Here is a 25,912-nt window from a genome sequence, read left to right as displayed (position 1 = left end):
GGTGTGTGTGTGTGTGTATGATCTTTGGTGTAGATTTTATAAGGTCCAATATTATGATAATGTCTCTAGTCAGCTCTCAGTTCTACCCTTCTCATCACCATGGCAACCCACAAAGCAAAAAGGGCAGAGGGAAAGGTCTTTGATCTCATCCTGCCTGGGGCTATTCCCTGAGACCACTGTCAGGAAGTTCAGCGTTGCGTGTGGAATATCCTGCGTCCCTGGAATTTATTCCTTTGTGGCATTGCTTCCTATCAGAAAGGTGTGAGAAATAACTGGAAATTCTAAAGCAATCAACCAGAAGTCACAAGAAAGCCATTATGCAAGTTGAGGCCAATTGTATCTTCCAAAGATGGCGGCAACAGCATCTCCTGTCCCTCAGCTGTGCTAGAGTCCTACTAGCCCCATCAAGAACTGGAGGCTCTGCCTCCTCCTTGGGAACCTGGACAGCTCTTGGCAGACGTCTTGACCAACCGAGATGGCAGAAATGACGGTATATGACTTCTCAGGCTGGGTCATAAAAATGCTATGCACATCTGCCTTGCGCTTACTCTTGGAAACCAGCCGCCATGCTGTGAGGAAGCCCAGGCACCCTTACAGAGGGGCGCACATGAGGAGGACTGGAGGTCCCCAGCCCCCAGCCCTGGCCGAGGTCCCAGCTGATTGACAGCCCCAACTTGCCCATCATGGGAGTCAGGTCCAGTCCTTAATGTAGCTACCCCAGTGAGTGCCACATGGAATAGAGATGAGCCATTGCACTGAGCCCTACCCAAATTATATATCTGTGAGTAAAATAAGTAATTACTGTTGCTTTCAGCCACTACATTTTGGAGTGGCGTGTTACTTGGCAATAGATAAACCAAAGAAACAGTCCCAGTGAGGGGTTTTGCTTTGTGGAAGTAGAATACTAACCAATTTTCTCCCTCTGGATGCACACTTCCAATTCTGCTTCAAAATTAGATCTCCTTACAATTCTTACTAGTTCTCAGTGGTGACCTCTAAGCAGAGACTTGAAAAACGAGTTCGGATGAAGAGTGGTGGGAAAGGCATTGCCGGCGACGCCATAGCACAAGGAGTTTCCGGGCACAGGGGACCAGAGGCAGTTAGGGGTTTCTGAAATACGAGAAGACGGTAGAGAGAACTGGGCATGAGGATGGACGGGTCAGTGGGGGCCGCATCCTGGAGAACCTGCTGGGGATGCAGAAGAGGCGAGGAGATGTGACTTGTCCCCAATCCTACAGAAACTCAAGTGGCACTGGTTCCTAACCCTGGGTCCCCTGACCCCCAGCCCAGAATTTATCCGCTGTTGTCAGTCCCCATGTAAGTTGCCTTTGCCGGTAGCTCCCTTGAAGGCCCTGAAGGTTTTGAGTGAGAAAGTGAGACGGTCACACAGTGTCACGATTAAGACTGTGGCTCTAAGTTCAAACGTCAGCTTCCTGCTGTGTCGGCCGGGTGACACACCACTTCTCTGGGTCTCGGTTTCCCCATTTCAAAAATGGGGGGGGGGTGAGGCACAATAGGATGTACCTCCTGAGACTGTTTTGCAGACTCAATGAAATAATTGACATAAAACTTTCAGCACATCGTAGGCGCTCCGTAAATGTGGCTCTTACGACATCTCGAGGTGGAGGGGCCTGGAGAAGTTAGGCGGGGGAACACAGCGAATAATCGAGCTTATGGAAAACCCTGCGAACTGAGAAACAAAATGGCTTTCTGCGCTCTCCAAGAGGATGTCTTTTCCGATTTTCTAGACGTTTCGGAGTTGAGATGAGGTGAAGGATAGAGTTTCAAGGAGGACGTGCAACCTCACAGTGAGGAGAAAGGGCCTGCCCTGTGGCAGGAGGCTGCCGGCAGGATGACTGTGCTTGATTACTTAATTGAGGTTAGACTCCTGCTCTCAGTGGGGCTAAGACGTCCCTCCAGACTCCTGGGCCTCCCCTGGAGAGTGACCCCTGGGGAAATCTGTGCTTTTAGGTCATCCTCTCAAAGGCTCCTTAATGGACTCCTTAATGGACTTGCATTGTCTCTGAAGTGGAGTGCAATTCTTTCTGCATGAAAATGGAGGTGTGATGGCTAGTTCACACCCTGGAGAGAAGGGGACTGTGTCCTTCACTGATAAGAAGAGAAGCCAGGACAGGAGAGTTTCATTAACCCTTTCCTAGGTTCTGTTACCACCGGAGGAATGGAGGGAGGGAAGAACGAGTGAGGAGAGAATGAATGAATGAGTGACCGCGTGAGCTCACGAATGGACGCGTCGGGGTGTGAGCGAGCGACGAGCCGACATGGGTGGACCCCCGCTGCCATTTCTCTCCAAGCCGCCCTGGGTTTTCCTCTGTTCTGCCACAAGCGCCCGTCTCGCTTTGGACATTCCTGTCAAGGAGGCTCGATACAGGTGTCTCACAGGACACAGGTGGGCACAGGTGGGCACAGGTAGGTCATCTGGGAAGTGATGCCCGGGGGCAGCAGTGAGGGCGCTGGGAGAGAGAGACAGGGAGGGAGAGAAAGCCACGAGGTGCGTGTGCTTTGAGCTGTTCAGATGCCGTGGGCATCGGTTAAACGCTCGCTGGGGCTTCTCGGAGGAAGCGCGCGGCACACACCTAAGAACTGGTCCACCAAAGCGTGGGAGGCGGGGCGCTCTCCATCACTTCCCGTCTCCCATTGGCTGAGGGTCGCCCCAAGTGCGTTACTCCACCTCACTTCCGGGAGGCGTGGCTCTCCGTGGGCGGGAAGCGGAGGATGTCTCCATGCACCCTCGAGGTGGAGTGGTGCCCGCCTCACGGCTTGGCTGAGGTAGGTGGGCCCAGAGAGGCTGGTGTAAGGCCCCATGAGCCCCTGCTCTCACCTCCCGACTCTTGCTCTCTTACCTGTGCTCATCACTGGGTCCATCCTCAACCCAGCAGCCCGATATTTGATGGTGTAAATTCCCACCCCACCCCCAGGTTTAAATGCTTCAATGGACTCCCTTTTCTCTTGGGATAAAGACAAAATTACTTAAAAGGACCTGTGTGACCCGTTGTGGTCTGGCCTCTGCCCGCCTCTCCAGCCTCATGCTGTACCTGCTTCCTCCTAGCTGTCTGCACTCCTACTATCCTGGCCTTTTGGCAAATCCTTGCCCTTCTCATACACTGGTCCTGCCCCAGGACCTTTGCACACGCTCCACTCGTTATGCCAAATGCTCTTGGGCCCAGTTAACTCCTTCTCATCCTTGAGGTCTCAGTTCAAACTGATCTCAGATCACTTTGCTTCCTCCAGGAAGCCCTCCGTGACCTCCCAGACCATGCCAGCTTCCCTCATTATCTCCTCTCCTAGCTCCCCTACCTCTCCTTTCCAAGCCTTGGAATGGTTGGGACTTTAGATTCATCCTTGCAGTCCTTTGATTAGCATATGTCCCTCACTGCCATCAGCTCCAGGAAGGTAGAGAATGTACCTATTTCTGCTTGCTCCTCTTTCCCCAGTACGAATCCCAGCGCCTGGCAAATAGTGGGCAGTCCATAAATATTTGTGGAATGAGTGTGCGAGGCCCTTCTTAGCTCCTCCTCCAGGCGTCCACCCTTCCCCAGTTGGCTCCTATTGGGCCTTGCAGCTGCTCTTCCCTGGGAACAGCCACACTGACAAGGCGTGCATCTTAAGCTCTCCAGAGGGTCTACCCTTCCGGGTTTGCTATTAGTGCAACATAAACAGCCCAGGTTACATAGTTACACCCACTTTAGTCCCAGTTCTGTCACTCGGTGACTGTATGACCTTGGGCAAGGGACCAACCCCTCCTCAACATCTGTAAGATAGAAGGGGTGCAATGCCTGCAGAGCCCCCGGCACACAGCCCGCACACAATGATGTGCCGTTTCCCTTCCAACCTCCTGCTCCATCTTCCCGTTCCCAGGACCGCAGCCGGGGAGGGGAATGCAGAGAGTCTGCAGAGCTGGGGGACGTGCCTGGGGATCTCGAGGGGCTCTCTTTTCACTCCCTCCGCTAGGCCATCGATTGCTGCAACACCTGCAATTTTTGCTTCTTAAAAAAAATCAATACTCCATTAGCTAACACCTTTTGTGGACTGTCTAACGCAGGCCACTGAGGGGCAGGAGGGTGTGGGATCCCTGGGGCTGCGGGACCAGAACCGAAGCCTGGCTCTCACAGATGTAGCCCATCAATGGGGCGCGAGGAGCTGACGGGCACTGGTGAGCCCCAGCTGCTTGTGATGTCCCACCCCAGCTCCCCTCTGCCGGGAACTCTTGCCGGCGACAAAGAGATAGCCGTGGAGTGAAACTTGGAAGGAATTCATTCGTTCAACAAATATCGATTGAGCTCCTGCTCTGAAGGGGAGTGGATTTGGGGCGGGTTTGGATCCTGGACCATCCTTGCTCTGCCGAGTATCTATTCTGTTCCTGCTGTGTGTCTGACGTACAGTAGGCGCCGGCTGAGTAGGTGCTGAATGATGAGATGCATTTTGCAATGATTGGTGAGGCATGTCGCTTCTCTGAACCTCAGTTCTTCATCTCTGAAATGGGCATAATGATATCCTGTCCCCACGGGGTCACTAGCAGATGCTGCAAATGATGTGCCGAGCTGGCGCACCCTGGAGTCTCGACAAGCTTTGACCGTGACGGGATTTGCCATCCACTCTGACTAGCGGAGAGAACTGTTTCCATCTGGGATCGAATTCTCCCTGCGCCTCATTGCTTCTGCGCCCAGTAATCTGAATTGTTTCTTCTCTTCTCTAATTGTATCCATTTGCTTTTCTCTTTCTTTTGTTACATAAGCTGAGCTATTAGACTCGTTGGCTGTGAAGGTTGAATTCTTTTCTAATTATAAGAAAAATGGCTCTTCCTTCCTTCCATTAGTCCTAATGGAAATTAACTGCATAATTCTCCCAGCTTTGGGGTAAATCTCTAGGCCTCCGGCAGCATTGCTGAATGCAGGCTTTGCCGGGAAGTCGGCGGGCATCCCTCCGCCACCTGGAGGCTGGTGCCGTGGTTTTGGAGTTGGGTAGACCCGAGTTTGCATCCAGGAGTGAGCTGTGTGACCTGGGGCAGGCTGTCTCACCTTCCTGGCATCAGTTTCTTCATCTGTAGTGTGGGCCCGATGAGCCTCGCCACGCGACGTTGCTGTGCGGTTCTGTGCTGTTCCAGACTATGGAGGCTGAGTCTTGATGGCACAGCTGCCTTCTTTCTTGCCCCGCCTGTCACAGGCTGCCTTCCTGTGATGCCACACACCTGGGAGGGGGCGGCTCATTCTCCTGGACATTCAGATGTGTCCCGTGGAGTCTGCTCTCAGGACAGCCAGACGGACACCAAACAATGATGGGACAATTTTCCTAGACGCCCCTCCCCGCTCCAAGGCGTCTGGATGGAAGATACGGGTGGTGATGTCTGGACGTGACTCAGACCTGTGAGCTTTCTTCAGCGCTTTCCCTAGGCTGTGGTGTCTCCCCAAGGGCATCTTTTTCTCCTGCCATAATGAGCATCCAAGAAGAGAAGCTGGAGATTCAGGGACACGTCTGAGAGACGGCTGTATGGGCCCAACAGCTCATTCCTCTCCTGTCGGCTCCCAACAAAACACAGGAGGGAGAGAAGGCTCCGTCAGCTCTGAAGCTGAGTCGGGGGAGGAGAAGGGGCGGTGGGCGTGGCGGGTGTGGCGGAAGAGAGTGGTCTGACATACCCCCCACCACACAGTAACTCGAAGACCACAGGGATGCTGCCTAAATTCTCGACACCCAAGCGTGATCCAGATCCTGAAGGCGAGGCCGGGGCAGGAAGGAAATCTCAAGAGTCACCAGGCAGAGCCCAGGGGGTTTTGACATCTCGGCTCTGTGGTCCCTCACCTCCAATGCCACCTCCATAGTCTCTGTAGAGGGGACGTTGGCTGTTGTGGGATCCCAGCCAGAGGGCGGAGGTGGGCGGGAATGGGCGGGGGCTAGGAGAGGAGGACGTTTAGTCCTCCATAGCCTTTCCTCTGGTGCGACAGGGAGGGAGGAGACTGTGTGTGCCGGGGGAGAGGCTGATGCCTCTGGAGGCCACGGCAGCCTCCTCTGGGCTCAAGCTCCATGGAGCATGTGGTCCCCACTCTGTCTGCAGCTCGACTGGCCAGGTTGGTGCCCTATGCTGGGTTATGAAGATGGGAGGTGTGTGTGTGCATGTAAAGGAAAGAGAGAGGAGGGAGGGAATGATCCAGAGAGGGGGGCAGGAGAGAATAAGGAGGGAAGAAATGAGGAGGAGAGAATGTAGGAGAAGGGAGAAGGTAAAGGAGGGAGAGAAAACAGAGAAAGGACATCCCTTTCTGTGCTATGTTCTTTCCCTGCTTCTTGCCAAGGAGAAGGGACCTGCCCCGCGTCCCACAGTTGGGTGGGGGCAGAGTGGCAGACTCCATCAGCTACACGTCTGATCTTTTTCATCTTCTGCTAGAGGGAGTGCTGGTGATGGGACCCAGTCATTGCTATTCTGTTCAGGAAGCTGGATGCTGCAGGCTCACGTGGGAGCCATCTTCCAGCCCCCTGGTCCCAAAGCCACCAGCTGGGCAGCCTGGCAGCCCTGGCTGTGACACTGAAGCCCCCTGTGCTTGGTCCTCGGGCCCAGGAGGGGCTGAGCAGTGGGTATCATCCTCGCTAGCTGCACCATCCCTGCCGGGAGCCCTGAGAGCAGATGAGAATCTGGTGATGCTGGAGTCTTGGTGGGGGGCCGTCAACTTCCTGCAGCGTGTTCACCGGCTGCAGAAGCTCGTGTCAGATACGGGCGCAACGTTTAACTGGTCTGGCTGCGTGGAAGTCAGCTGCCCTGTAGGCGACACAACCGCCTTCATTTCTAGCAGGGCTCGAGGGTCAGGAGCCAGCCCGGTGCTGTGGGAAGAGCAGGATCCAGAGACAGGCAGAGCTGTGGCACCTTCCAGCTCCGCAGGTCCCGTCACCTCCCTGAGCCCCAGCTTCCTCATTTGTCAAATGGGGATGATCCTAGTGGAGGTGCGTTTGCTGACATGTATGAAAAACTTACTGTTCCAAATGCTTTGGGCATTAACTCTAATTTATCCTCATAACAGACTGTTCCGGTTTTCTATTTCTGTGAAACTTAGTGGCTTAAAATGTCAACTGATCATTATGTGTCCCACTTCTGTGGCTTGGCTGGGCTCAGCTGGGCGCTCCTGGCTTGAGGTCTCTCATGCAGTCGTGGGTCAGGGGCAGCTGGAGCTGGAATCATCTGAAGGCTCGACTGGGCTGGGTGTCCAAGGGGCGTCTTCACTCACAGACCCAGCACCATGGTGCCTCTCTCTCCACGGGGCCTCAGCCACCAGGACCCTTCCACGTGACTTGGGCTTCTCACTGCGTGGGGTGTATTCATTTTTCTGTTGCTGCTGTAACAAATGACCACAAATTTAGCAGTTCAAAAAAAAAATACACACTGATTGTGTCACAGTCTGGAGGCCAGAAGGACAGCGTGGCTCACTGGGTCCTTTGCTCAGAGTCTCAGGAAGCCAAAATCAAGCTGTGAGTGGGGCTGTGTTCCTTTCTGGAAGCTCTGAGAATGAACCCACTTCAAGCTCATTCAGGTTGCTGGCTGAATGCAGGAACCTGTGGTTGTCGGAGTGGGGTCCTCGTTTCCACCCAGGTACTGGTCTTTGCTCCCAGAGGCTGCCCACATTCCCTCTCCGGTTCTCCAGGTGGCTCCTTCCAGCAACAGCAGGATGAGTCTCTTTCATGCTTTGAGTCTCTCTGACTTCTCCTTCTGCTGCATCTCTCTGCCTCCAGTCAGAGGAAGCTCTCTGCTTTTAAGGGCTCATGTGACAGCTGGGGCCCACGGGGTGATCCAGGATAATCTGATCTTAAGGTCCATAGCTGTAATCACATCTGGAAAGCCCCTTTTGCTCTATAAAGTAACATCCTCACAGGTTCCTGGACCTCTTTAGGGGGCCATTCTGTCTGCCGCAGGTGGTCTCAAGGGAGTTCTGTGCTGCCAGGCCGGTGAAAGGCTATGCCCGTATCTGGCCTAGGGTCCCTCCTGCTGAGGTCTGTTGGGCAAAGCACGACCGACCCCACCCCGACTGAACGGGGTGGAGAAACAGACCCCACACTGTGGGAGAACATGTGGCAGGGGAAATGTTGTTGGGACCATCTTTAGAACATCAAATCTGCCACACCACCCTAGCTCATTCTCATCTCCTTTTACAAATGAGGAAACGGAGGCACAGAGGAGTTACGTAACTTGCCTACAATCCAACAGCCGGTATCTGACGGTCAGGAGTTGGAGCGAGCAGGTGGCTCCAGGCCCTGCCCTCTTATCCATCAGCCAGATCCGAATGCCCGTGATGATCTGAGTGCCGCGCCGGCCCGGGCAGGTAGCCGTGAGCAGCCCGGGTCTTCGTTAGCGTCTACAGTCAGCCTGTTGCTGATTCCCGGTCCGACCACCTTCCAGCCGCGTGACCTAGAGTGAGGCAGGCACAGCCGCTTCCCTCGGAGAGGGGACAGTATTGTGGCTGAAGCGGACCATTAACAGCTGATAGCATTGCGGGATGATGAGCATTTGGGGGGGGCGTGGTGTAAGGGAGCCCTGGGGGGTCTAGCAGGAGGCCTAACCCGCTCCAGAGGGAGGAGACGGCCTCCTGGGGAAAAGCCAACCTGAGGCCTTAAGGAAGAGAGTCACCGAGAGGAGAAATGGCAGGAAGTCCAGGGTTTGGGCCAAGAAGAGCATGAATGTGTAAAGGTCTGACATCTGAGAAAACGTGGCGCCTTTCCTCTGGGATCATTCATTTGGGGCACAGCAGGGGCAGTGGGTTGAATAGTGTCTCCCTTGTCCCTGTACCGAATTCACGTCCACCCAGAACCCAGAACGTGACCTTATTTTGGAATGAGGGTCTTTGCAGATGTAATTAGTTGAGAGTCTCGAGATGATGTCCTACTGGATTAGGATGGGCCCTAAATTGGATGACTGATGTCCTTATACGAGACAGGAGGGGACCCGAGACAGACACAGAGACCCTCAGGGGAGAAGACGGTGTGAAGATGGAGACAGAGGTTGCAATGATGCATCCAAAAGCCAAGGAACGCCCAAGGATTTCCGCAGCCACAGGAAGCCAGGAGAGAGGCAGGGACCGGATGCTCCCTCAGATGCCCCACGAGTGACCGAACCTGCCATTCACCTTGATTTCAGGCTTCTCGCCTCCAGAACTGTGCGGGAACACGTTTCTGTTGTTTTCAGCTACTAAACTGTGGTAATCTGTCACAGCAGCCCTAGGAAACCAATACGGCCCAGCAGGAGGCCACGGGCTCCAGGCCGTGTCGGGGAGAGGTGACAGGACCCACGGGGGTTTGCCTATGAGAGGCGTTCTCCAAGGCAAGTCATTGCTATCAGGAGGCATTAGCGAACCTTGGAAAAGCAGTCTATCCCTGGTCAGTAAACTCCCAGATGCCAGAACATCAAGAATACAGAAAATAAGAAAATATAGTGTTATGCAAGGTACGAAGGATCACACCCAATTTGTCCATGAGATAACCATGAATCCAAGAAGGGGCATAATTTCTCCAGGGTGACACAGCTAGTAAATGAAGGTGCTGGGTCAAATTTCAAGCCAGGTCAAATAAATCTTTATTGATAGAAAGAAAGAAAGAAAGAAAGAAAGAAAGGAGGGAGGGAGGGAGGGAGGAAGGAAGGAAGGAAGGAGTGTTTGGATCCGATTACCTGCTCTTTGGCAAGCGGTAGGATTAATGCCATGGCTATTTTGGCCACAGATGCCTCTGGTTTGGTTACCTACCTTGCCGACTCATTAGCAGAGATTCACAATGCCTGGTTTATTTTGCTAGTCTGAGCTAGGCTGGGGCCTTTGGGCTGGGAACACTTTGCTTATGTACCTTTTTATATGTTTTTTGGGTCCTTGGACACATTCCCCAAAATGTTGGTTGTTTCATTAATGTCTCAGTGGAGTAATCATAATCACAAACATCGATATTATTTATTGAGCTTCTACTCTGTGCCACGTGCTTTGGACTGATCATCTCAACAGTCCTGCGTGGTGGCACAAGGATCCCTATAGTAATAATGATAATAATAATGACAACAGCAACAATGGCGCTAACAACAATAACAGTAAGAGGAAACATTTCTCGAGTGTTAGTCACTAGGTGGCGGGCACTGGCCGCTGTGATGTGAGCACTGTTGTTATGCCATGCCCATGTGGATGTTTGGGCTGAATCTCAGAGACTTCCCAGCATTTCTGACCTCCGGAAGGAGATGGCGCAGTGTTTTGCTGAAAGAGCATGGGCCCATCCTCCTTCCATCTTCCCAGAGGGCGGGAGAGGGCCGCCCGCCCACAGGCCTCAGATTGGAAGGTATGAAGAAAGTTCACACAGTTCTGGAGGGCAGCCCCCAAGTAGTGCCCACTCGGATCAGAAGGTGCCCAGGCTCAGGGCAGAGTGCTCGAAATTGCTAATAACAGCCAAATGGCCTTCCTGCATTAATCGCCATGTTCTCGGCCCTTGGGACTGGAGGTGAGCTGGGGGCTCTTGAGAGAAATGCTACTCTCTGTCTCTCTCATCCACAGCACCCCACCCCCGGCCTGCCCCCAGCTCTGCTGTTCCCCAAGGAGACGGCTGGCCACAGACTGCCTCCCCCAACTCCTGCCCTGAGGGTGACACCTCGGCAGGATATTGGGGTGGGGGGAAGGGCTGGTATCCACTCCTCCCCCCACCAATCCCATTCCATTTACTAGTAAAACACTCCTGCATCAGCACTAAATTTTGATTAAAAAAATAGAGAAACTGCTGATGCCCCCATCCTGAGATGATGATTCTTTCCACTTCTCTGCCTCCCCCTCCAGTCTTTGGCCAGGTAATAGAGAACCCAGCTTGAACAGAGCCTGTCCTGTTTGCCAACGGGTAAGCACGCGGGTCCTGGAGCCCAGCTGGGCACGGAGCCTGCCTCTGCCGCTTTGTAGCTGTGGGACTCTTGGCAAGTCGCTGATCCTCTCTGAGCCTCAGTTTCCTCATCTGTAACATGGGGTAACAACATTGCCAACCTCAGAGGAAGATGGGTGCGGATGTTAGCTCAGGGCTGGTCTTCCTCAGCAAAAAGAGGAGGATTAGCAGCAGTTAGCTCAGGGTTAACCTTCCTCAAAAAGCAAAAAGCAAAAAACAAAACAAACAAAACAACAACAACAAAGATCGCCAACCTCGGACGGTTGTCGTAAAGATTAAATGAGACAGTAATCAGAGCTGTAGCGTGGTGCCTGGTGGGGAGCCGAGGTCCTCGAGCGGGGGCTCTTGGTTCATGGGTGGTTCCTATCCCCTCACTCAGGGCTCCTTGAGCCGCCACAGGGCCCCCCTCCCCGCCGAGTCAACTCCACCTTGTCCGTTAGATCTCAGTTCAAACATCACCTCCTCAGGGAGGACCCCCTGCACCTCTGGTCTGGGCCGCCCTCTTTGTTAGAGCTGCTCATTTGCCTTCTGTCTTCACAGCAGAAGCAAGATGTGTCCCCAAGTCTGAGGGGACGCCTGCCTGGCTGGGTCGCTGCAGCTTGCATCCAGGGCCCGTCATCTGGGCTTTTGCAGCATCCGCACCGGGCGGAGAGGCGTCCCAAATGGGCCCAAGTGGACCACTTGTCGCAGCTGACCGCAGAGGGGGTGAAGCCAGCCCTGCTCCCCAACCCTCGGGTGGGCACAATCTTGGGCCCACTTGGAGACTGAAGGCAGGCATCTTGGGGGCTTGGGGAGGGGCGAGGGGGAAGAGAGACATTTCCCTTGCTGGCGATGTCAGCTTCTTCTGCCTTGCCAGGACCGAGTCTCAAAGGATGAAGACTCCTGGGTGCACTTTATCCCCTCCCTCCAGGCCTGGGACACTGGGCTCACTGGCGAAGGCTCAGGAGGGCCTAGGATGCTCCTGGGACGGACTTCCCAGGGACCGGCTCTGCTTGGTGATTGATGATAATGACACCAGTTGGAACCAAACGCATATTACCCTGTTGGTAAATTTCATTTGCAAGATCTGCTTCTCCCGCGGTCCCTCCGGGAGCACAACACTTCAGTGTTTTAAGTCTCTATTAGCTAAATTTTGCAAACTGGCCTCAGCTGGATCACAACAAACCCGAGCTATCCAGGTTTCTGGGGACACATTCATTCCAGCCTCCTTTTGGCTGGCCTGTGAGATAGTCAAGGGTCGAGGTTGTGGCCTCGGAGAGAGGAGAGCTGGGTTCAAATCTTGGCTGTTCCATTTCCCAGCCGTGTGGCCTTGGACAGATGACTTCATGTCTCTGAGCCTCATCTTGCTCATCTATAAAATGGGAGCAATAACATTCAGAGGAGGGGGAGTGAGGTGAGGATGCTTGTTCTCCTGTGACCTCTTCGCAGGGTCAGTCAGGGTCAAGTGGACCTCTTGATTGAAGGTCACAGCTCCCATCCCACAGCCCTCTTCTTACAACTTTCTCTGTCTCCAGATTCTGGTAACTGCTTCCTCCTCCTCATCCCAGGATTAGCTTTCAAAACTAACTTCATCTTTCCCATCCTCTCGTCCTCCTTGTCCCTTAGGCTCTGTTTTCCCCCACCCCTGCTGGGACTTAGCATCTTTCTCTGCAGGGCCTCAATTCTTGCCACTGTGAATAATTCCTTCCTCTGAACCCACTTCCTGAAGTATCAGCTGATAACAGATTCCAGCAGGGGTTCTCCCTCTGGGGTCCAGGGGTTGTGCGGAATTTTGCATCTGTCTGCATTTGTCCAGTAAGAGAGTTCATGGCTTTCCTTCCTTCCACCCCCTACATTCTCAATCAGAAAAAGTTCAGAACCATTGGGTATCTGGTACCTGTCATTTCTCCCAGGATCACTGGATTTTACAGATGGATTTTGAATAGCCAAATGCATGATGGGGGGAATCGTGGTGGAATTATTATATGGGTTGCAAAGATAACAGGGCCTGGGGCAGCCTGGAGCTTCCTCAGCTGGCCCTACACAGACCATGCTGTGCTAATGCTGCTTAATGGACAGCTTGCTGATTTTATGATCCCAAAGTGGGAAAACAAAGCCTGGGAGATTCACGTAGGATTAGAAAGAGGCCAGATTTCTTATTCTCTAAGACTTTTTCAGAGTGAAGGAGAAAGGAAAATACTAATAAAAGATGACATGCAAAATTAAATGGACCGGAGAACAGATAACAAAATAAATCTCGTGCCCAAGGAGTGTGGCTGGCTGATGTTGGCGGGAGAATATTTAAGAGGGGAAGAAATGGATAAAAGAAAGAAAAAGGAGAGTTTCTCCCTCTTTTCTGGCAGTGATCCAGTCTCTATCTTTAGGAATTGGACAGCAGAGCGCGCATGGCCGTGTTTCTTAGCAACCTCAGGTGGTCCAGCATCAGGGGGAGGTAAATCTTTGGGGGATGGAATTCTTTTCCTTTTTTCATTCTCTTCTTTTCCTCCTCCCTCTCTGCTCTCTGTTTCTGTTCTCTGTCTGTCTTTATTAAGCTCTGACAAGATGCTGGGTGTGGCGGTAGGTGCTTTTACCAACATTGTCTCAGATTTGCAACTTGCCGGCGATGTGACCTTGGACATAAGATTGTTCCTTCCTTGGTGGAGCGGTTGCCGAGCTTGCACGAAATGATACATCTAAAGCCATCTGTGTCTGGGAGCAGAAGTCAATTAATAAATGTTACTTCTCCCCCTTTCTCCTTGTAACAAAGTTGGCCAGCCCCTAATGCATCTAATTAATAACTGTGCATTTTAAAGATACTGACACAGCGAAGAAGAAACTGTGGCTTCTTTTCTTGCCCAGAGGAGGGAACCTGGACGTAAAGGGGCTGAAGTTGCATGTTTTGAAATGTGAAGGTGGGCCCTTGATTCTTGTTTTAAGGTGTGGAGTAGGCAGAGATGGTTTTGATATGCAAATATGCATTGTGTTGCCATGACAAAGATGTTGCAAGGAAATAGAAAATCACAGAACCTCAAAGCCCAGAACCGATTTTCAAGCAAAGTAACCTCATTTTCTAAGCCCAAATTGGGACGGAGGGTCAGAAGGGTGCAGGTGTTCTTATGGGGACAGCAGGACAAAGCCATATTGTTGAGAGTTTGAGATGCTTTCTTTTAAACTTTTTAACATAGCTGAAATTAGAATGCCTTTTGTGTGTGTGCTCAATGTAGTTTTTTTCTTCTTCTAAGTCCAGGAAAGCTGTTATTATACACAATGTGCCTCTTACAAGCGATGGTATCTCAAAATCAAGCAAATGTGGTTTTGAAATTAGAACCCGAATCAACGATCAGTCCAAAGTGAGAGCTCCTTGTTCTCTTCTGTGCTGTGAAGAGGGTAGACCAGTTGATCACCCGTCTAACACTGGTGTGCCGGGAGGTGCCGGCGCCCCAGCTACCCCCAGCATCTGCCTCCATCTTCTTGTGCTTCCATCCTGAGGGCCCTTTGGGGTAAAGCATGATCTGCCTGTGCTTGGGGAAGGCTAGAAGCACCAGGGAGTTAATACTCCTGGAAACAGCCCTCAGCCAACACGGCCAGAGAGTTGGTGGAATACATGGAAGATCGCTCGCCCTTTAAAGGGAAGCTGCAAGGTATGTTCTCCCCCGTCCTGCCCAGAGTTCCCCGTGGTCCTGAGCTCCAGTTTGCACGCAGGGCATCTTGCTTGTTAACACATCCTTGGCTGCCCGTCCCTCCTTCCCTGTCTCACTTTCCTCTTCCTCCTGCTGATGTATCTGGGATCCCCTCCCAAAGAAATGAATTGCACCAGAAACCTCGTGTGATGCTTAATTTTCTGCATCAACTTTGCTGGGCCACCAGATGCCCAGAGAACTGGTAAAACATTATTTCTGGGTGTGCCCGTGAGGGTGTTTCCAGAAGCGAATGGCATTTTAATTGGTAGACTGAGTAAAGCAGATTGCCCTTACCACTGTGGGTGGACGCCATCCAATCTGTGGAGGGCCAGAATAGAACGGAAAGGCAGGGGAAGGAGAATTGACTGCCTGACTGTTGAGCTGGAACGTTGCTGAACTGCTGGCCTCTGTGCTCGTGGTCCTTAGGCCTTCAGACCTGGCCTGGAATCTAACCACTGGCTCCCCGGCTCCTGGGCCTTCAGAATACACACACTGGCATCCCTGAGCCTCCAGCTTGTAGATGAAAGATGGTGGGACTTCGTCTCCATCATCATGTGAGCCAATACCTTATGACAAATATATGGATCCTGTGGTTCCCTTCTCTAGAGAACCCTAATACACCTTGTCTCGGAGTCTGCTGCTGGGGACCCCAGCCTGAGACCGCTGGCCATCTGTGACTTCATGGGGGCCTCTCTACTGGGGGGACAGGTACCGTGAAGCCTGTCCCCAGGGTATCTTGTCAATATTGAAGCAGCTGGGCAGCCGTGGAGCAGGAAAAGGAGAACTGCCTTGAAAGCCAGATGACTCCGCTCAAATGCCAGCATTGCCTCTCACCACCTGTGCGAGCTCGGGCACCATCTGAATCCTGCTAAAGCCTCAGTTTCCCCATCTGTAAAATGAAAGAAGTAATCTTTCCTACGAGGCTGGAGCGAAGCTCAGAAAATAGTCTGCTTGTATGTGAAAGGACTTTGTAAATTGATAAACCACGTGCATCAGTATTCTTGTAATTGAGAGGGAGGATGACTCAGGAGAAAAACACAGACTTTGGGGTCTTGACTCAGCTTGATTCAGACCCCTGACCTGCTGCATCTCATCCACACTCTTGATCAACTAACAGAAGTGCTTTGAGGCTTGTTTCCTCATCTGCCAAATGGATGTATTCATGAGGGGACTAAGCATGTATTAGTGAGGGTACAAAGCTGTAACAAAGAGGCCCCTGAATAGTATATAGAAGTCTATTTTCTCTCTCACCCAGGGGGCTTAGCATGAGCGCTCCAAGGCTGGCATCTCTACTCCACCGTCATCCAGGGACCCAGCTTCCCTCCACTTTGCTGCTCTGCCAACATCAGCATGGCAAAGCGGGCTCACCCGCAAGACACCATGGAACGGGGACTAGCCATCACTTTCCATGTGATATGGAAGCTTCACATGTTCCCTCTGTTTATTTCCCACAGGTTAGATTGTCACATGGTTGCACCTTGTTGCAAGGGAGGCTGGGAAATCCTACCTCTTCCTGGGCTCCAAGGCTATGCATCTTGTTAAAATTTGGAGGGGTCTCTATTACTAAGAGGAAAAGAAAAGATGCCAAGAGGCAACTAGCAATTTCTGCAAGAGGGGTAATTTCTACCACACTGGGTTGTTGTGAAGCTTAAATGAGATCCTGTCTGCCAAGAGCCAGCACAGAACATGTCCTTAATAATTTAGTCCCTGTTTGTCTTTATCGCTACAGCAGCAGACCAGAGGTACTGGAGCCTGAGGATAAGCTGAGGTGGGGCATCTGGTAATGAGCCAGGACCCCTTCAGAGGCCCTTTGCCGAGCCAGCGCCTCCTTGCTTCCCTGATCTGAGGGGGGCTGACCCGTCCCTGTGCTCTCCTCCCTGAGCATCCCGGCCCTGGCTCCCCAAAGCCCACCTTGGTGAGGGAATCTGGTTTCCCGTCATGACTGGGCAGGCGGTGGACCATTACCGGAGGAATTCGAAATTGGCTGGGCCCACCCTGCAGAAGACCCCAATCTCCAATCCAGCTCACCTTTCAGGATCTCCAGAGGGGCTTTCCAGCCCACCTGTGCGAGTGACGTTCCACCCGGAGGGGGCATTCGTCCGTGGGGTGGTCCGAAGGAGAGCGGAAGAAACCCAGACAGGAGCGGGATATAGTGAATGAGAATGAGCCCACGGACAGGCTCTGAATTCCGCTCCTTCCTCTGCTTTGGACTTGCTGTGTGACTTGAAGCATGTCTTTGTGCCTCTGGTCTCCCCTTGCCACATCTTTCTCTGGTTTTCTAGAGTCTAAGGCAGACCAACCAGCGGGTGTGCGTTCGCCTCACCCGGCCTGGTGTTTCTGGGCTTTATTTGGGAGGGAAAATTCATATTTGGGTTCAGTTTAGCTTGGGACTTAGGAAAGAGGTCCAGTAGTCATTCGTTTTAGTGGTGTTTATTGAGCACCTGCTGTGTACCAGGCCCCACCACCCTGGGCTCAAGGAGCTCACGGGGAGAGGTGGCGGAGAAGAGCATGAGCATCCAAGCAGATGATGACAACGCAGTCCAATGACCATGGAGGGAGAACTGAGGACGTCAGGGCTGACTATGCCCAAAGACTTCGGAAAAGAGGCTGCGGTTTTTGAATAATCAAAGGTGCTGATATTTACTGAGTCGTTAGCACGTGCCAGACTCTGTGCCGAGGGATTTGCATGCAGTATCTCGCCAGTCTTCCCTTTAGCCCTAGGAGGTAGGTTCAACTATTCACACCCGTTTATAGATGAGAAAGCTGAGGCTCAGAGAGGTTAAGTAACTTGCATCAGACCACACAGCTAGGAAGAGGCAGAGTTGCAGGCTTGTTGTCAGCATACTGCAGTTCCATAGCCAAATCCTGGCCCATGGCCTGTTTTTGTAAACAAAGTTTTACTGGAACCTAGACACACTCACTCATTTACATGTTATCTGTGACAGAGCTGATTAGTTGTTACGAGACCAAATGACCTGCAAAGCTGAAAATATTTACCGTCTGATCTTTTACAGAAAAACTTTGAGCCCTGCTTTATTACATTGTCATTTAATTGTCACAACAACCTGGTTATCGCCCCCCTTATACCAGGTGGGGAAACTGAGGCACGGGGAGGCAAAGTTGCTTGTCCATGGTCCCACAGCAGAGCTGCGATTAGCACTCTGGCTGGGGCCCCGAGGCTTTGTCCCTAACCACTCTGCCCACTGTCCTTCCAGTCCTAAGCGAGGACTGCTCCTTATGTTTAATTTTCGCATCTCGTTCAGCGTGAGGAAGAGAAAAGGTACTTGTTGGAACTGGCTACAAGCAGGTGTCAAAATATTTTCTGTGGCCCCAGAGATGTGCATTGGGAAGGAAAATCACGCGGACCGGAGCTTTCAATATTTTTCTTTGTGGTGACCACATAACGAGGGCTTTGGCAGCTGGCCCAAAATGGTCCATCCGCCGCAGGCTGTGGGGACGGGCTGGAAAAGCAGATAATAATAGTCCTGAGTTTATGGGGTTGCTGCAAGGACTCAATGAGGTAATATGTGCAAAGTGCCAGAACTGTGGCTGACACCTAGTCAGGTCCACATACGCATTGGCTATTTTGTCCTCAAGAGCTGTTCCCAAGGAATATTCTTTTTTCTTTCTTTTTTTTTTGAGGAAGATCAGCCCTGAGCTAACGTCTGCTGCCCATCCTCCTCTTTTTGCTGAGGAAGACTGGCCCTGAGCTAACATCCATGCCCATCTTCCTCTACTTTGTATGTGGGACGTCTGCCACAGCATGGCTTGATGAGTGGTGCCATGTCCACACCTGGGATCCGAACCGGCGAACCCCAGACCACCAAAGCAGAAAGTGCGAACTTAACCACTGCACCACCAGCTCGGCCTCCCAAGGAATATTCTTAATACATGGCAATATCTGATTCTCTCACTAGCTTCTCTCTCAGCTCTAGGTCTTGTGTGGCTGTTCTCCCTGCCTGGACTCTCTCACCTGTAAGCTGAGACTGGTGTCTACCCAGCTCTCCTCGGTCGTGCAGCCTCAGATCTGGGGTGGGGGTCTGCATGGATGCTGTCTGACGCTCCTCCCTCTAGGCTGTGCGTGCACGCTCCCCTCCATCATAAATGTCCCTCCACCTGCCTGCCTTCCTCTCTGGGCTGTGAGCTCTCGCAGGGCACAGGCTGTGTTGTATTCAGTGCCGTGGAGCAGAGGTTGAAGTTAGAGAGAGTCTGAGTGTGAGGAGGATGTGATGTACTGGTTCTGAGATGGAGGGGCCCACATGCAATGACCAGAGAGGGGCCTCGAGGAGCTGAGGGTGCCCCCAGCTGACAGCCAGCAATAAAACGGAGACCTCAGTCCTACAACCACAGGAACTGGATTCTGCCTGCGACCTGAATGTACTTGGAAGCAGTCACCCCAGGGCCTCCAGATGCATATGCAGCCCTGCTCATGCCTGCATTTTAGCCCACTGAGGCCTGGAGCTGAGAATGTGGCCACGCTACGCTAGACTCTTGACCCATTGGAACTGTGACGCAATAAATTTGTGTTACTTTAAGCTGCTAAGTTTGCGGTGATTTGGTATGGCAGCAACAAAGAACAATTGGACTCTGTGGATGCCCAGATGACAATTTTTGGAATGAGCAGATAACCACAGATTCTGTCTTCTGAGGGTATTAGCTCTGTGCTTGGGTCTCCCTAGGCTCCTGAAACGCACGGACTCTCCCACTCTCCCAGCGATTCTGCGGGTTACATGCTATTATTATCCCCACTCTAGAGATAGGCAAACTGAGGCCCAGAGAGGTTGGCTTACTTGCCTAGGGTTGCACAGCTGGCAAGTGGCAGAGGTGGGACTTTGGGCCATCTTGCTCGAAGCTTCTCATGTCACCACTACACCACACTATCTTTCTGGCACTATTTGGAGATCCTGCCCATTATGTTCATTTTTCAAATTCTTGCCATGTCCTCCCATGGTCTTTCCTCTGTGTGTGAGCATCCCTGGTGTCTGTCTCTCTTTGGATGAGGACATCCCTCCTATCGGATTGGGGCCACACCGTTATGACCTCACTTAACGTTAATCTCCTCCTTAAAGCCTCGGTCTGCACATAAGTGACATTGGGGGTTAGAGCTGCAACACCGGAATTTTGTGGGAATGCCTTTCAGTCCATAACACCTGGCTAATGCTTGTTCATTTGTCCAGACTTCGACTTGGGGTCACCACCTCCAGAGAGCCTTGTTGACCTCTCCCCTCCTCCAAGTGGGGCCTGATACATGGGATGTTTTTCTCTCAGGGCCTCCGAAGCTCCTTGGCCTTATCTGTCTTTCTCCCCAGGCCCCCAGCTCCCTGAGGAGTGGAGGAGGTCATCGAGAGGATGTGACCGCCGGGGGACCCTTGAGCTGGACCCAGGCAATGGGAGGCTCCTCGCCCCTCTGCTCTCCTTGGATGGTGCATTCTGCTTGCCTTCTTGGCACTAGAAGCTGCCTTGAGGACACAGCCTTGAAATAGTAACGTGTTGCTGAGACCATCCAGACAGTGCACGTGACCAAACCCCATCAAGTCCTCTATATAAACCTGGAAGATCCTGGTGGGTGGATGCAGAGACCTATTCGTCTGGCAGCGCCCAAGACAAGCCTTGTGTGGAAGTTTCCTTGCTGGTTACACTTGCCGCCCACTGGTCTGGAGTGGGCTGCCTCTTTCTTCAGTCTCTCCTCGCCCTCCGTGTACAGGGCCAGTTTGCAAACCAACATGAGGGCAGGGGCTAGAGTTCAGGCATTTTGTGCCTCCCCTGTCAGTGCCAGGACCTGGGTCTGAAGACGTGATAGTGGCCAACAGGTGTCAAGTTCTCAGTATGCGCCCGGCATTCCACTACAGCGGCACTGTCCCTTACGGTAGCCATGAGCCACACGTGGCCGCTGAGTCCTTGAAACAGGTGAGTCCAAACGGAGATGTGCTGTGAGGAGGAAATATACGCTGGGTTTCCAAGATTTAGTAGAAAAACCAGAATATAAACTATATCATCAATAATCTTGAAAGTATTGATTACAGGTTGAAATGAGGATCTTTGGGATAGATTGGGGTGAATAAAATATTTTATTAAAATTAACTTCACTCTACGAGAGGCAGAATTATGTGTGAGGCCCATGTCATATTCCTGTTGGGAAGTACTGTGCTGGTTAATTTATCTGCACAACAATGCAGTGAGGTTGGCACCAACATACCCCCATTTTACAGATGGGAAAACGGAGGCACAGAGATTCTAGATAATTCAGATAACACAGTGTCTTAGTCGGCTTGTGCTGCCGTAAGAAACCATCATAGACTGTGTGACTGAAAAACGGAAACGTGTTTCTCAGTCTGTGGGTAGAGATCTGAGGTCAGAGTGCCAGCATGGTCGGGTTCCTGGGGAAGGCTCTCTCCTGAGTTTATAGATGGCCGGCTTCTTGTTGTATCCTCACATGGCGGAGAAAGAGACACAAGCAAGCTCTCTCCTGTGTCTTCTTATCAGGGCACTAATCCCACCACAAGGGCCCCACCCTCATGACCTCATTACCTTCCAAAGGCCCCACCTGCCAATACCATCCCAGTGGAGATTGGGGTTTCAACTTCTAAATCTAGGGAGAGCACAGACCTGCAATCCGTAACACACAGCTAATTAGTGACAGTTGGGTGACATGCTCATCTCCTCTGGGGTGAGAACCCAGCTCATCTGTCTGCAGAGCCGGCTTGCAGAACTCTACACCATGTTGCTTTTCTAAAGCAGACTTGAGCTCCCTCTCTGTTCCGGGTGCCCCTGGGGGCCTTTGTGCATGACGTTTCTTCTTTCTGGAATTCCCAGCCCAAGTCCGGTCCCCACAAACGCCTCCTCTCTATCACCCTTACCACTCAGGAAATTCTAGGGTTTTAGGAGCTCTGTGCCAGGAATCGGGGACAAAGATCAGGTACCTTTCTATGATGTCACACAATATCTATGGATTGTCCTTTTACGTTCAGTTTGAGGTCTTTCTGGTTCTTGGTGTGATGAGTGAATTTTGATTGTAACCTGGACATTTTGAGCATTATTTTATGAGACTTTGGATTTTACTGAAACCTTCTGTTTTAGCTGGTTTCCTCTGACATGCTCCAGCAGGAGTGTAGGGCGTCTCATTACTTTGGGATGAGAGTAGAGGTCCAGGTTGCCTCTACACCTCCACTGACACCTGAGGGGGGCTCCTTGCTGCTGTTGAGTAGGGGTGAGAGGTCTAGCTTCCTACTGGGCCCCACAGATACCCCCCTGACCGGGAGGGGAAGGGGTACCTTGTTACTGCTCCACGCTTGGTCTCCACTGACGCCACGGGGGGCGGGGGCCTTGTTACTGCCCAGAGGTGGGAGAAGCCCTGACTCTCTGCTGAGCCTCTGCCGACACACCCTGGGTGGGGGAGGAGGGGCGGGAGCTGCCCCTCATTACTACAGGGTGGCGGGGAGTGGTCCACGTGGTCTCCATCAGCACTGGGCACCGAGGGAGGGGGCTTCCTTGCTGCCTGGCAGTGATGACTGTCTCAGGCTCTGCTCAGCCTTCTCTGATCCCACGCTGTGCATGTGCGTGTGTGTGGGGGGGGCACCTCATTCCAGCCTGGAAGGGTGGAAATCTAGGCTTCCCACTTGGCTTTGCTGGCATGGGTGTGGATGGGGACACAGTTTCTTCAGCGGTGTTTGACTTCAGTGGGGGGGGGGGTATTGTCTAGAAGTTTTCCATTTTGCTGGGCTGCCCCTTCCTGGTCCTTTGGCAACAAAGAAAGGGCATTTGTTGGAGCTTTTCTGACTGTGTCCGTGGGCGTTTCCAAGCCGTCAGCTTCTTCAGCTCCAAGCCCGGATGAGGCACAAGGAAAAGCAAGAGAACTCGCCACCGTGTTCCTCGTCGGGTCCTGAGGGCACCGTGGGTCTGCCTTCTCCTCCCCACCTTCCAGAGTCTTTGTATGATTGTTTTACATACAATGCCCGGGTTTTACTTGTGCTCATTGGGACGAGTGGGGAAAAGTACATGTACTGAATCTTCCTGGAAGTGGAATTCTCCATCCCAGGAGCTGTGACACTTGTCCACACTGTCCCATTGGCCAGATGCATTCAGTTGGCCACTTCAAGCTGCAAGGCAAGTGGGGAAATGTGGTCTTTGGTCCAGGTGGCCGTGGGTCTGGTTAAAAATTGTGGCCTTTCATTGCAGATGAAAGGAGGATGGATTTTGGGGGCTGCCAGCTGTCTCTGCTCCGGGAGACAAGAGCAAACACTGCGGCACGTGGGAGCCGCGCAGCGTTCTCCACTCCCCGACCCCTCCACACCAGGGCTGGGTGGTCTGAGGGTCGTCTTGCCAGACACGGACACACAGACTCTCCTCTTGCTCGTTCCTTTAGTTTCGTCAGCGTTTCTCAATCTTGGCACTGCTGACATCGTGGGCATTCAGTCCTCGTTGTGGGGCTGTCCTGGGTGCTGTAGGATGTTTAACAGCATCCTTGGCCTCTCCCACTAGATGCCAGTAATACCTCCCTTTGAAACCCCAGTCGTGACCACAAAACTCTTCTCCAGACGTTGCCAACTGTCCCCTGAGGGGGGCAAGATCATCCCCAGTTGAGAACCACTGGAATAGTTCAAACTTCAAAAATAACTCTCTATTTGAATTCAAAAAGTCACTGCTGTATAGACTATATCCAGGCTTTTCAAGAGTAATTTTGACCCTTGGTGATTTCTTCCTTGCTGACTGACTTAGAACTTACCTGGCACTTGTGTAGACAACACTGCACAGCAGAAGAGACTCCTGCGGCCAGACTTCCTGGGTTAAACCCCAGCTCCGCTCTTTACTGGCTCTAGAGCTCTGGGCAAGTTACTCACCTCAATAAGCCTCCTCATCTGTAAAATGGGGAGTAATCTCAGTCCCTACCGTATGGGGTTGTTGTGGGATTCAAATGAGTGAGCATGTCAAATGCTTTTAAGAGTGCTCGTAAATAAATGCTAGACTTCATGATTGCTGTTATCTTTATTTCATTGCTACTACTACTTGACACCAAGGGTTGTTGAAAATCCCCAAGTTCTTTACAAACAAGTTTTTTAAACTTGTTTTTATTTTTCTCCACACCTAGCATCGTTAAAAGAGCTTTAGAGAAACAAACCACAGTCCAATTCTGAAACCTTGTCCCCAGCAGAGTGAAAGCCTTGGAGAAGATAAAAAGGATGCCTCTTTTGAAGCAGGGTTATTACATCCTTTAAAGTGATCAAATTCTGGATCATCAAAGGAGGATGGATGGCAGAGGAGTGAGGGTGTTGCTCATTTTCCCTTTCAGACGGCGCCACTAATTAATTCGCACGCTATTGTTCTGCAGGCGCTGAGGGCCTGAGGAAAGGATGGCCGCACTTTCATATGCTCGGATGGAACAAAGTGCAAGCGGGAGAGCTGAGTTAATGGGTGGAAATCACTTTGCACGGTGTCTGGCATGTGATAAACACTTGGCAAATGTGGGCTATCATACCTCGTGAGCAATGAAAGCAGTTCCTGCCTGGGGTAATAGTGTTGGATACCTGCACTGTTTTGAACGGCAGCCCCCGCAAAGGATGTGTCCACCCTGAACCAGTGAATGTGAACCTTATTTGGAAAAGGATCTTTGCAGAGATAATTCAATTAAGGATCCTGAGAGGAGATCCTCCTGGGTTCTCTGGGTGGCCCCCAATCCGAGTGGTGGATTTAAAAGGGGAGAAGACACAGACAGAGGGGAGAAGATACAGAAGAGAGGCTCATGTGATGATGGACGCAGAGATGGAGCGATGCAGACACATCCAAGCTAAAGATCTCCAAAGATGGCAGCAGCCAGCAGATGCTAAGAGAGAAGCAGGGGACGGGTGCTCCCTCACAGTCCTTTGAAGGAGCCAGCCCTGCCAATGCCTTCCTTTTGGACTTCTGGCCTCCAGAACTGGGAGAGAATAAACTTCTGTTGTTTTCAGCTGCCCAGTTTGTGATAATTTGTTACCGCAGCAACAGGTAACTAACAAAATACCCCATTTGGATGGTGTACTTTTCCTTTCAAATAAATCTCACTTCTTGCTCAGCCTGGGGTGTTTTGCTCAGTGTCACTCACTGTCCTACAGGGGTAGATGTGTGTTTAACTTTATGAGAAACTGAAAGCTAGGTCCATTAATTACCCCCTCTTTGTAGATGAGGAATCTGAAGCACAGAGAAGTTGAGTGGGATGTCTGAGGTCACATAGCCAGTAAGTGTCAGAGACAGGATTTGAATCCGGCAGTCTGGCTTCAAAGTTCACGCTGTTAACCACTTCAGAATGCTGCGTCTCACCCCTCAGGGCCCTCAGCAGTGGGAGATTTCACAAGCCTGCTTGGGCTGGTCACAGTTCCCCTTGGTCCTGCTTTTTCTGTGGAGGATCAATGGCCTCTTCCTCCCTCCCCCAAAGCCCGGCTCTCCACACTCACTCCCACCCCTCCATTGTCTCTGCCCATTTTCCGATCTCCTCCTTCCCGGGTGGGGAAGTCTGTCTCACACACGAAAGTAGAAAGAAGTCGGATGATGCCTCCCATCTAAGCAGTCATCCAGTCCACTCCATCAGCAACCGGATCTCCATTTGCCAAACTCCTTCATCTCCTTCTCGGTTGGATCCCTCTTCTAGAAGGAAGGAGACAGAGACCCCATTCCAGCCCCAAGGATGGCCACCTCTTGCAGGGCGTTTGAAGCCATGCTATGGAGTTCTGCTTTTATTCCCCAGGGCAAGGGGGGACCACTGGGCGGTTTTAGGCAAAATTGTGATGTTACATTTATTTTCAGAAAAATCCTCTGGCTGAAGTGTAGGAAGAGTTTGGGGGCCGGAAGGGAAGGTTAAGACTGGGAGTGTGGATCTGTTACCTGAATCCAGGTGAAAGGTGATTGTGCGTAAACTTGGGTGGTGGAAACTGGGAGGGAAGGAAAGGAACAGAGTCCGTGAAAATCTAAGACATAGAGAGGACGGGAATTGGCTTGATTGGATGTGGACGGTGATGAGAGGCATCAAGGATGACTTCTAAACTCTTGGCATGGGTGACAAGGAAGACGGGTCCATTTACAACCAAAGGAAACAAGGAGAATGGCTTAGCCTACTAGGGCCGCCATAGCAAAATACCATAGACTGGGTGGCTAGAACAACAGAAATGTATTTTCTCATCGTTCTGCAGGCTGGAAGTCCAAGGTCAAGGTGCCGCCCGATTCCTGGTGAGAGCCCTCTTCCTAGCTTGCAGATGGCCACCCTCTTGCTGTGTCTTCTTATGACTTTTCCTCTTTCTCTCTTCTCCTCTTCTTATAAAGACGCTAATCCTATCGTGAGGGCCCCACCCTCATGAACTCTTCTATCCCTAATGACCTCCCAACAAAAGGCTCCATCACGT

At 51.9% G+C, this 25,912-nt stretch overlaps 1 long non-coding RNA gene across 1 annotated transcript; it reads left to right on the top strand.

Moving 5' to 3' along the window:
* The first annotated feature begins 5,951 nt into the window (after nucleotides 1–5,951).
* LOC138917029 (uncharacterized) lies at nucleotides 5,952–24,592 on the top strand. Its single transcript, XR_011424357.1, has 4 exons — nucleotides 5,952–6,080; nucleotides 14,109–14,507; nucleotides 19,856–20,453; nucleotides 23,872–24,592. It is a non-coding gene; the product is annotated as an uncharacterized lncRNA (long non-coding RNA).
* The last annotated feature ends 1,320 nt before the right edge of the window (nucleotides 24,593–25,912 follow it).

Source organism: Equus caballus, chromosome 13 (assembly GCF_041296265.1).
Source record: "Equus caballus isolate H_3958 breed thoroughbred chromosome 13, TB-T2T, whole genome shotgun sequence".
Lineage (NCBI taxonomy): Eukaryota > Metazoa > Chordata > Mammalia > Perissodactyla > Equidae > Equus > Equus caballus.
The sequence above is the reverse complement of the archived record's forward strand: the minus strand, read 5'-3'. Positions and strand labels throughout refer to the sequence as shown.